We start from the raw sequence: 8568 nt of genomic DNA on the forward strand, positions 1-8568 counted from the left end.
TAGAGATGTTGTTCAGTTTCTAGCAAGTTTTGCTTGGCTGGACACAAGATGTCCTCGCGTACTCGGGGTGGGAGTGTGCATGGTGGCTTCAAGTTGCTACAGTCAGCACTGTAACAAAGTGGTGATCCGGGGACCAGGATTGACTTCGGCAAAGCTATTTGTGATGGTCACACGGTCTCATGCTGGCTGGCTCAAGCCCTTAAAAGTCAGACTGTTCAGGATGAGCTCGGGAGAAGCATTCCGACGTTTCGCAAGATGGAGTGAAGAACAGTCTTTCTAGGTATCGCGAAACTTGGCACAGACAGCATTGTAAGACAGGCCCCTGGTAGAGCTGTTTTGGGACTAGACCGGTACCTTTAAATGTCAGGAGTAATTTGAACGAAGATATGTTCACTAACAAAGTGGATTACCAAAAGAGAGAGAGGAAGAGTTCTGCTCGTTTTTACAAAAAACGTGAACGTGCATCGTGAGGGTTGTTTTTAAGTTTACATCAATTTAGGAACCAGGGGCTTCGGAAGCGCGCTGAGAGACATCGTTTGCTTTTTCGTGGGACTAAGAGAAACATATGTCATGGAGAAACACTCGGCCTGTATCTTGAACACCGTGGTTTGGGCGTGCTGCAGATACGCCGGGCTAGTCAAGCACGTACGTTTGGTTTTTTGTGCCGTAAGATAGACCATGTTGAAAACTACTGCTCAACAAGCTGTGTTGGAGCGATATGTTTTTTTGAAAAGGAACCAAGCGTGTTTAAGTTGGTTGTTATCTTGTTTTTTATTTGCTTAGTTTCTGTTGGTTTAGCTACTATTGTAGTTTGGCCAAAAAAATGGTTTTGCAATTCTTGCAACTGTTTGATCCGCCCCGTGCATATATTGTACATCATTTGTGTGGCGACAAGAAAACTTGCGTATAGTCACTTCTAAGGGCCTGTTTTGTGTATGTGTATTCACGTATATTTTGAAAATGGTCTATATTTATTTCCATATTCAGAGATTCTGGAGGTTTTAATGAGGTAGAAGGAGGAGATTACTGTTGAAGGATTTGAATGTTGGAATTGATATTAGAAACATATCAGATTCACATTATTGTATCAAGTAGACTATTTGTATATATGTCTTAATACATATACATACATATCTTTTCCCACCTGAGACTGTATTACATCAGTTTGGGAGTTATAACAGGGTGTAATCTTATGCCTTTTATTTGCATTGCGTCTTTAAATTGACGTTTGCAGTTTGGAAGATGATTGATTATTGTAATATCGTTCACCTTTATTGGAGGATGACACTCAAAATCTGTCGGTATGGCCTCTCTTTGCACGACTTCCTCCTTTTTTACAATCTTCATTTTCTCACTAAATAGTTTCCGTCCTGTACAGACTTCAGTGACCCCTCTCACTTCCTGCTCTCACTATCTCCTCTCCTGACTTCTCTCTTCCCTCCACTTCATCTCTCCCTCTCTCTCGTGCCGTGATATTTCTCTTCTATTTAAAGGCCACTGAAGTCAAGCTTTAGAAAGACATTTCAATTTACTTACTGGCCTTTGGAAAGCACCTCCGGTTAGATTTGGATGCCATGGTACAGTTAATGGTGTATATCTGTTAAATGGCAAGCGTGAGCCGCAGCATCGATCACATCTAAGGGAGAAGATGGCAGTAGATATAACAGCAGGTACAGAGCATTATCCCTCTGTCAAGGAGAATGGAGACTTCTAGCGGACGTGGATTATCTGTTTTACTGCAAGCATGTCATCGCACGCCGCTTAAAACAAAAGGGTTTCCTACTCCCAGCTCTCCAGCGTGAATGCTCAGGTACAGAACAGCCAACTGGGACTTTTTCACTCGATTAATCATCGGAGAAAGCCTGCAGGCTGCAAGCATCAATAATTTTAAAGGAAAGGGCTTTACAGTAAAGATTATAAGCATGAGAATATCTTAGCATATTAGAAATCAGCATTTTTCACCTTTTGCTTAAATGCTTTTGCTACCCTCAGGTGTGCTGACCCCTCAGTTGACAAGCAACATGTTAATGGATTCAGAGCAAAGCAGGCAGCAGCTCCTGAGTCACTTTCAGTTTCCATATTTACTGAGGCTGGCGGTGGCCACAGGGTGGTAGCCAGGCCACAGAGGGCACAGCGAGATACTGCAATTATACCAGAACAACCCCTTGTTTTCAGTCTTTTTTCTTGTGTGTGGACAAAAGAAATCACCAGCTTAGTTTCTCCAAAATGCAGTTTTCTTAAAGCTCTAATATGAAACATTTCCACATCAAACTCTCTATAAACTCTAGAGCTATGTTCTATATTTAGTTGAGTTGTGTACTTCCATTATCCCAAATGTTTCCAACAATGTTCAAACTCAGAAATCTGTCATTTTATTCAGGTAACGCTGCGGGACGTCCTTTGTCTGTCCAACAGCGTGGGAGAAGCAGTGATTTTTAAGGTGGAACTGCTTTATTTATTGTTTAGTGGTTTAAATCAGCGGGTCTGTTTGTTTTGGAGAGGAGAGAGACCTCTGTGATAATGGGACCCCGTAGAAACTCCTGAACATGAACATGAGAAACCAACGGGAGAAGCTGCTGCATCGATGTCGCAATGTGTGAATGACAAACCTCCCATCGTCCCAACCTAACTGCAACAGCATATCATGGTTAATTCTTTTGTTATTGTTTTGATATAAGAGACCCCATTGCGGCAGAAATTGCATATTATTATGATTGTTTAAGACTTGTGCAGCCAAATTCAAACTTCACCTACACAACTTGCATTTATGTTCATTTAGTCTATTTTTTATTTTTTTTTATTTTACTGACATGGTATTAAATCATGTCTGTTTCCCTGGTTAGAAAACCACAAAGCTAAGCAGAGTGGTTTTAAAGAATCTATAGAAATAACAAAATAACAACTCTTAAAGGACCAGCGGCCTCTAGTGCTGATGTTGTAGATTGTGAAGTGAATACAGCTCACCTCCCAGGTTTATAGGAAACTACAGATTGATTCCAGTAGACCAGGAGTTCTTAAACTTTTCAATGCCAACGCCTCCCAAATAACAATGGCTTATGGCCTGGGCCCCCCTTTTGCAAAATGTCTTTAAATACACTTTGACAATACTAGAGCAAATGAAAAAAAACAAAAAACATCTAAATATATTTTCATACTTTTATTAATGCAGTAATCTTTACATTTGTATTTAAAATCTTTGATCACTATATTACATTCAAAAATGTGTCAATTTTTGTGAGTTAGTGCAGACTTGTTAGCTAAATTTCAGGAGCAACAGTTTTGTTACAGCACAGACCATTACCAGGTCAAAACTGTCAATGTATGTGAAAAATTATGTTTTGTCTGGAAAATAAGATTTTGATATGTTATGTGTTATTATCAATTATATTACATAACAATACACATAAAAAAAGGCTATTCTATTTTATGTTTTAAATTTAGCATTTAGCATTTTCCCCCTATACGGCCCCTGACGGCCCCAACCCCCACTTTGAAAAACTGCAATAGACCATTTTACATGATTACATAATGATGTCATTCTGTTATTTTTATATTATAGTAACAGTAGCTGTACGGTAATAGTAGTAATAGTAATAGCAGACAATAGTGTCTGACTCTTTTGTGTCTAAAATCTGTTTTTAAAGGCTTTTCCACTGAGGGAGGTTTTGGGGGAAATTATTCATTTTAAATCCACAGACTGTATCTTCCAGCAGCTTCAGTCTGAATGTCTCATATCTTATTTGAAGATGAAACAACCACATTTGTTCCCTTTCCACAAAAGACTCACTGATCATCATTCTTTTCACTCGTGACCACATCTTTCCTGAACGGGCACTGCTCCCAGTTCGCTCAGCTGCTGGAGGGGGTGTCACCATTCTCCTCTGCACCCGTGGGTGTCTGGGCAGCATCAGCCTTCACCCTTTCTGAGACCAGTCAGTGTCAGCGATGACAGTGACTATCTCAGTACAGAGAAAGCAGGTGTGTCTATTTTACAAGTGAACACATCTGTTTTCTTTGATCTCTCTATCTTCCTCTCTCACACACGCACGAGTGAGCAAGAAGATCCAATCAAGGCGCTCCAGCTAGAAGAGGGATGGGGTGTGGGGGGTGGGGGAACAGGGGGTAAGGGGTGTAATTTCTGTTCATATGCCCCCCCCCATCCCTGACTTGACAATACTTGAAAACAATGAGATGGACCCAGTTTGCGGATTCAATAGTATTAGATATGCACCAGTTAATAATGCGTCTTCCCTTCAGTGGAAGGGGGGGGGTGGGGGGGGGTGACTCGCTGCCTCTGATTACCAGCCGAGCCCAATGTCGGGTCGTGATAAAGATTTTGTGTTGTGTTAATATAATTATATGGTTCCTCTAGTTTTAGTTCATGGGGGGGGGTGTGAGAGAAGAGAGATAAGGCTCAGGAGACAATCAGCAGCAGCACACTAGCTTACCCACACACCACACCCGATCATCCCTGTCCCGCCTGTCCGCCAAGGGAATATTTATTTCTAAAATAGCTTGACTCCTCCCCAACGGGAGTGGAGGTTATTTTAATCAGTAGAGAGGGAATAGAAGAAGATAGGGTGCTGTTGCTGTGTGTGTGTGTGTGCAAGCGAGTAGCTTGCTTTTTCAGCCAGGACGTTCTTAGAAATGAGAGACAGTCTGTCTGTGTGACCTTATTGTGTGTTAGTGTTTGGTTCATGCAGTCAGTGGAAGAAAGTGAGACTGAACAGAGAACAGCTCTGAAGGTCAGTACAGTTAATGGGTTGGAATATTGGAAGTGGTCATTGTTTCACACAGAACTGTGCAGTTTGAAAAGCCTTAAGAATACAGAATTTAGGCCTTGATGTGATGCTAAAATAATACTGGTACTACTATCAGCATTATTAGATTTTCAGCATTATCTCTGATAAATGGACATATATTATCATTATTGTGAAAAATAAACATTAGCACCCAATACCTTTCCAATCAAATTGCATCTGTGGCACTGTGTCAACTTACACAACTCTCAAGTAACAAAATCTGGCATAAGTTGGCTTGGTCAGATTCATTCATCTTTTTTTTCCCCAAAATTTAGACTGCATTTTAAGTTCTTGTACAGTATGGTTCGGTGATTGGACGAATATATAGGCTATTGGAGAGTCCATCGCTGGTTTTCTTTTTTGGATGAATGTTTTGGGTGATTTATTTAGCGAAATAAGAAACAGAAAACCTCTGTAAAGCCCGAATATTTTCACATCTAACAGTGGTGAATTAAAGATTTATTTTGACTAGTTTGACAACAGGAAATGCAGTAACAAGGTGATTCAGAGAGAGGCTCCGACCAGGACTGTGACTCCCGGGAAGATAAGGACAGTCCCACAAGCCAGGAGAGGAGATGCTTAAGCGTTAGATTAGCGATGGGGAGGTTGGACATCAGAGAGGCAGCAACAGCACGTAGAGCCAGAATATTTTCACACCTAACTCTGTTAGACACCAGAGTTGGCGATTGTGGGAATGTAAAAAGAGTAATAAAGATGGTTTGGTGAGTTTTGTTTCTGTCGTGTTTGAATGAAGTGTGATTTAAGGTAAGTTAACAAGGCAATTAAGCTGGTCTTAGTTGTATACATTGGCCATTATGATTGTTGGGCTGCTGTTGGCCAGTTGGAGAACATATCACCAAGAACATTTTGAATTTCCTTTGGTGGAAGTGTTCTCTAGGCTTACCTCAGCACAAATCTAAGTACATTTGTAATACCGGTCAAACTGTTGAAAACCAGCTGAAAAATTAGTTTTTCTTACTTCATACTTCTTTGGGCACATGGGACTTGTGTTTCTTTCTAGTAGTAGTAGTTTCTAGAGTATGCCCTTGAATAAGCAATACAAATGTAGGGATTTTCTTTATTTTATTATGGATACAAAAATGTTTTACTCCACTCTCAAATCTTGTAAGACTCACACCAGGGCAGAAAATCTGGCTAAAATTATAAAGCTTGTTCAAGATGAGCCAGACCTTCACAGAATCTATCACTGGTGATCTCCGCACAATGCATGCCGGTTAGATTTGTTTCAGACTTGATGCTGACTTGCTCTGATGTCAGGCACACATGAGCAAAGATAACTTCACAAGTGGCTGCAGTTTTTAGAGCCAGGCACCGCAGTTGCTTTGCTGTTGCCTGATAAAATAAGTGATTGGATCTAAATTTTGACCACAAACACCACATTTTGACATTAGACCTAATTTTCTGTGTGATTGCAATATTTAATGCTTGTCTGTAGGCTATTAGTCTTATGTTGTGCAATGAAGGAAAATAAATACATTTTCTAGTTGATAATAAGAACAATAAACTTTATTTATACATCCAAACTAGGTCCAAAACCTACAGGTAGCCTACAGATGGATCTAACAGCATGCAAACATTTCTGTGGCTTCCTGCAAATTATTTGAAGGCTGCTAGAAACCGTGACTTGACTGCATTTTTTGTCACCGCCTCCTGCTGCTGCCACCTGATCTCGCCCACTTTTCCAGGCAAGGGGCAGTTCATCTCAATTAAGCCTTTTAAGAAGTTTTCTGCTGATGAGGACCAAGTGATTTGGTTCAGTGATCAAAGCTCCAGAAAAAGCAAGCAAGTTGACAAAACAGATAGTTTTTAAGTGCTGTTTCAAAGGTCAATAATGTCCTTAGTGTACGACTTATTACAGGTTCTCAGAATCATGGAAGGCTTAAACATCTACATTTTTTTCGTCAACTGAGCAAAGTCAATCTGCTGATGAGGACTGACGCTCCAGAGCATATTTGTGTGAAACCTGAGAGAAGAAAGATCATGGTAAAAATGAATTTCATTTAGGTCAAAACTAAGATGGTACTTGGACTTTTCTTTCAACTCACCTGCATTATCTCAGTTTAGCTTAACATTCAAATAAGTAGAGACACAAAATGTATGTAGTGGTAAATGCCCTGGTTTACATATATTTTCAATCATTAATTTGCAGTCAATCAAACTGCATCACGTTCATCAACTGATCTAACATTGGCCTCACTTATTTGTCTAATCTCAGTCTTAAATGTAGCAGTTTTCGTAATCGGTCCACAACATTTTCCAGTGCAAAGTATTGGGTCATGTCTTCCTAAAACTTTTCTACTCATCAGGCTCAGTGACTGCAGCTCAGGCTCTGGATCATGTTACTCACTGAATCTCATGACAGCACATCCAGCCCAACAATGACAGTTTAGGGTCATAGTGTTTGTCTATGTTCTTCTTGTACAGTATAAGTCCGTAACTTGGCCTGAACCCCTCCAGCCCCAAAGCAATCAGATTAGGCTATCATGCCGTCCTTAGGCCCTCAAACTCTGCGACAAATCTATACGTTCAATTGGAAGTGTCACCGGCCGGTCTTAGCTGCAGCTAAGCTCTCCGCGCGCGATCCCAACGACGTCTCAAAAGGGAGCCCTTCAGATGGCTCCAGCTGTTAATATACGCCTGCTTCCCCCGATGAGATTCTGAGAGGATAAATAGAGATGGGGAGGATTAGTTAGCGGGGCGACGAGGACAGGATCCAAATTAGCGCCAGCCTCAATCACCCGGCCCAAAACCCCCCCTGTCCGTTCACGCGGCTCTCTCGTAACACGTTCGTTTTCTTGCACTGTCGTTTATGTTCAAGGCTGATTGGCAAGGAAATTCTGATGCGGCGACATGGTCAATTTGGCCACTAATTCGCGCCTCAACACTCAAACCCCAATGACAGACCCCCTTCACCACTGCACCCCTGTATGCCTCTGTCAGATTACAGCCTAGTCCTCATCTGAACCCCTCATTTACATCTAAAGTAATCATTTTATCTAGTTGTGCCTATAGAGCTCTGCAAGTAATTTCAGGGGGGCAGTTGCAGTTTTATGTAAACATGCAGATTTGTACTTCTGTGCTGCTCCCTGTTGAATAATTGAATGATGCTGTAGAGTATGTTATGTTAGCAGTGTGATAGCTATGATGCATAGTTTAAATGCTATGCAGCAGTTTGCACCAATGTGTGCATTTGTTGTCTTTTTGGGGGTCTCTAAATCACCATAATAAGTAGTTTCAGCACAGGAGGAAGTCATCCACAGTAAGTGGGACACTTTGTTTAGCATTTTGATTGAATACTGCTCATGATTTTTGTATGTTTTCCATCAGTCACAAATAAGGCTTGATGCCCCAAGGCCTTGTGTCGAACAAACCAGGTTTTATGATCCAAGAAAGTAAGACATCCAACCACATCCAAAGTAGAAGTATTTCTACCTTTTCCAAAAAGCCACACTCGAAAGCAGGGAGAAAAGCTTCCCATTGCAGCCTCCTCCTGGCTGCATCCCACTGCCTCCCTGATCTCTCCAAGAATTCAGTGACTTTTGCATGTTTGTAGTCTCAACTTGATGAATCATACAAATGGGGATAAGTTATTTTAGACAGTCTGCTCCAAAGCATTAATGGTGTTGCACTCAGTTGTGACAATTTAAAGGAAAAACTAACACAAACCTCCTAGTATCTGGAACCCTCTCCATTGTCCAAGAGGTGCTCAAGTGATTCACATCATTTTTCAATCTCGTCAAACCTT

The sequence above is a fragment of the Morone saxatilis genome, unplaced genomic scaffold (genome assembly GCF_004916995.1).
Source record: "Morone saxatilis isolate NCDOM2014 unplaced genomic scaffold, NCSU_SB_2.0 Contig8, whole genome shotgun sequence".
NCBI classification, from domain to species: domain Eukaryota; kingdom Metazoa; phylum Chordata; class Actinopteri; family Moronidae; genus Morone; species Morone saxatilis.